This window comes from Saimiri boliviensis, chromosome 2 (assembly GCF_048565385.1).
Source record: "Saimiri boliviensis isolate mSaiBol1 chromosome 2, mSaiBol1.pri, whole genome shotgun sequence".
Taxonomy (NCBI): domain Eukaryota; kingdom Metazoa; phylum Chordata; class Mammalia; order Primates; family Cebidae; genus Saimiri; species Saimiri boliviensis.
Window position 1 is genome coordinate 30,848,713 of NC_133450.1, and position 3,050 is coordinate 30,851,762.

The 3,050-nt window shown below is 41.4% G+C and overlaps 1 non-coding gene across 1 annotated transcript; it reads left to right on the top strand.

Annotated features, from left to right (window-relative positions):
* The first annotated feature begins 2,587 nt into the window (after nt 1-2,587).
* Nucleotides 2,588-2,690, top strand: LOC120364193 (small nucleolar RNA U13). The gene has a single exon (XR_005579534.1). It is a non-coding gene; the product is annotated as a small nucleolar RNA U13 (small nucleolar RNA).
* Nucleotides 2,691-3,050: the final 360 nt, after the last annotated feature.

A 3,050-nucleotide genomic window follows, 5' to 3' on the forward strand; every position in this document is an offset into this window, starting at 1 on the left:
GGGGCCACTGGCATTACCTTCATATAAACAAGAAAAGATTGGGGCCCCTTCCTCTGCATTCAACACAGTCAGGATGCCTATCTTTGCAAACCATTTGTGGGCCAGATTTCTGCCCCCTCATCCTATGCACAAACTGCACAGTGTATGCAGTGGCCCAGATTCAGAGAAATGCAAATAAATGCATAATGAAATATCCTTTTTATCCATTAAACTGGCAAAAAATTAAGAAGAGTCCTGATACCTGTTGCCAGCAGGACTGTGGGGTGACAGGTGCTCCATCCATTGCTAGTGTTGCTGTAGAGCATTCTGGTCTTTTTTTTTTGGGGAAGGCAGTCTGGAAATATCTATGAAAATTAAAAATACGTATTTCCCTTGACCCCAGAATCCTACTCCTAGGAATCTATTCCATAAAATAACAGTGCTTATTTGTATGGACATGTGTGAAAGAATGTTTATTGCAGCCTTGTTTGTAGCTGCCAAGAACCGGTAACACGGTGAATGGCCATTAATCAGGGAATGGCTGAAAAATTAAAATATATTACTCCATAGAATATTATATGGCCATTCAATGGGATGAATAATAGCCTTAACAGATGTCTGAGAGAGATTTCCAAGAGATACCGGCAAGTGAGAAAAGTAAGATACAGAATGAGTGTGATGTGATTCCATCATTGTAAAAAAAGAACAGAAAACCTCTCTACATGTGTCAGTGTATATGAAAATGTATATAGGTGTGCGTGTATGGTTACAAAGGAAAATATATACACATACACTCTGGGTTGCTGTTAAAGTTGGAGGAGAGAAAAAGAGAAGAGTTGCTTGTAGCAAAAACAGCAGATATGCTATGATCCCGTCCATGTAAAACTGTGGCGTGTGTGCATGTGTGTATACATACATGTGTACATAAATACACTGCAAGATGTCTACCTCATTATTACTGGTTAGGATGGTGAGATTTTAGGAGACTTTCATTTTCATGATTCTATCTTTATGTATTGTTTTAATTCTTTTTTTTTTTTTAATTGAGACAGAGTCTCACTCCGTCGCCCCAGCTGGAGTGCAGTGGTGCTATTTTGGCTCACTGCAACCTCCGCCTCCTGGGTTTAAGTGATTCTTGTGCCTCAGCCTCCCAAGTAGCTGGGACTACAGGCACATGCCACCACATCCAGCTCAGGGGTTTTGCCATGTTGGCCAGGCTGGTCTTGAACTCCTGACCTCAAGTGATCCACTCATCTCAGCCTCCCAAAGTGCTGGGATTACAGGCATGAGCCACCACACCCAGCCATATTGTTCTAATTCTTCATAATAGATGTGCATTGTTGTTATATCCAGGAAAGAGATGAAATTATTTTCACATTGAAAATAACATAAAAACAAAAACCAAATAAACATCAAACTTTGATACCAATAAGCCTCAGTAATGTATACATTCTTATTTATTGTTGGCCTGAGGGGGCTCAACTGGAGAAAGGGGTGAAAAAGAATGAACAATGGAAACACCTATTGCTCTGAAGTATTACTTCCATTGCAGATTATGGGGCAGTTGGGAAAAGGTTTAAAGTCACACATATTTTATTACTGCCCATCTCTTTGATGGCTTTACTGTGTCAGCAGAATCATTTGCTGCTTTAGGTAAACTTGGAGTCTCGCTCTGTCACTCAGGCTGGAGTGCAGTGGTGTGATCTCGGCTCACTGCAACCTCTGCCTCCCGGGTTCAAGTGATTCTCCTGCCTCAGCTTCCCTAGTAGCTGGGATTATAAGTGCCTGCCACCATGCCCAGTTAATTTTTGTATTTTTAATAGAGATGGGGTTTCACTATGTTGGCCAGGCTGCCTCAAATTTCTGACCTCAAGTGATTCACCCATGTTGGCCTCCCAAAGTGCTGGGATTACAGGCATGAGCCACTGCACCCAGCCTTAGGTAAACTTTAAAAAACTTTTAGTAGAAATTTGATGTTTTGGTATTTGTTTTTTTTCCTTGTGGGTATGCACCGTGGTAAACTGGTTTGAAATTCTCCACCCTCCCCAGAGGGGAATGTCGAGGTGGCAGAAAGACCAAGAGAGGAAAAAGAAACTGTATAAAGAAAAAGGAGGAGCTGGGAGTGGTGGCTCACATCTGTAATCCTAGCACATTGGGATGCTGAGGTGGGAGGATCCCTTGAGTCCAGAAGTTTGAGACTAGCCTGGGCAATGTAGTGAGACTTCGTCTCTACAAAAAATGAACAAAATTAGCCAGGTGTGGTGGAGCATGCCTGTAGTCCCAGCTACATGGGAGGCTGAGGTGGGCAGATCACTAGAGCCTGGGAGGATGAGGCTATGAGGCTGCAGCCTGGGTAACAGAGTGAGACTCTCTGTCTCAAAAAAAAAAAAAAAAAAAGGAGACTTCTCCAATAGCAGGGGCACTAATGGTTGCCTGCTGCTTCAAATGTATGTGTGGTTTTATTTGTCTGAGAAAAAGATTTCTTCCCTGCTTTTCAGATAGCTAATGAAAATAGCACTGTGTGATATGACAAACCTGGTGTTGTGAATTTTAGATTTGAGAGTAAAATTCATTTTTATGTTTTGAACTTGAAAGAAGAGACATTTGAATCCTTTTATAGTTCATCAGCGTGATGATTGGGTTTTCACGCACATGTGTGAGCTGTGCTCCCTCAAACCTTGTTATGATGCTGGCATATTACCCGCCTGACGTGAAAAAAAAGTTCTTTGGACTGGAGTTTAGAGATTGGCAAACTCATTGACCTAGTTTTAAGTGGAGGCTGCTAGTTACTATAAGTTTGCTTCTACAGTCATCCTTTTATCTCCTGCCAGTAAAATGAGGATCTTGAGAGTATGTCTAAAGAGTTGTTGAGAGGCTTACACAGGCTCATTCTGATAAAGCGATTTAGAATAGTGCCTTCACTTGGGAAGCACTATTCAGTGTGGTTTTTATGATGATGGTGAATCCTTTCTCATTGGTTGGGCTCAGCTGTCTGCTTGAACAGGAAGCACCTTATACAATTTTTTTTGGAAATAGTTTATAATGTAATATAGGGTATTGGTAAAGTTTAA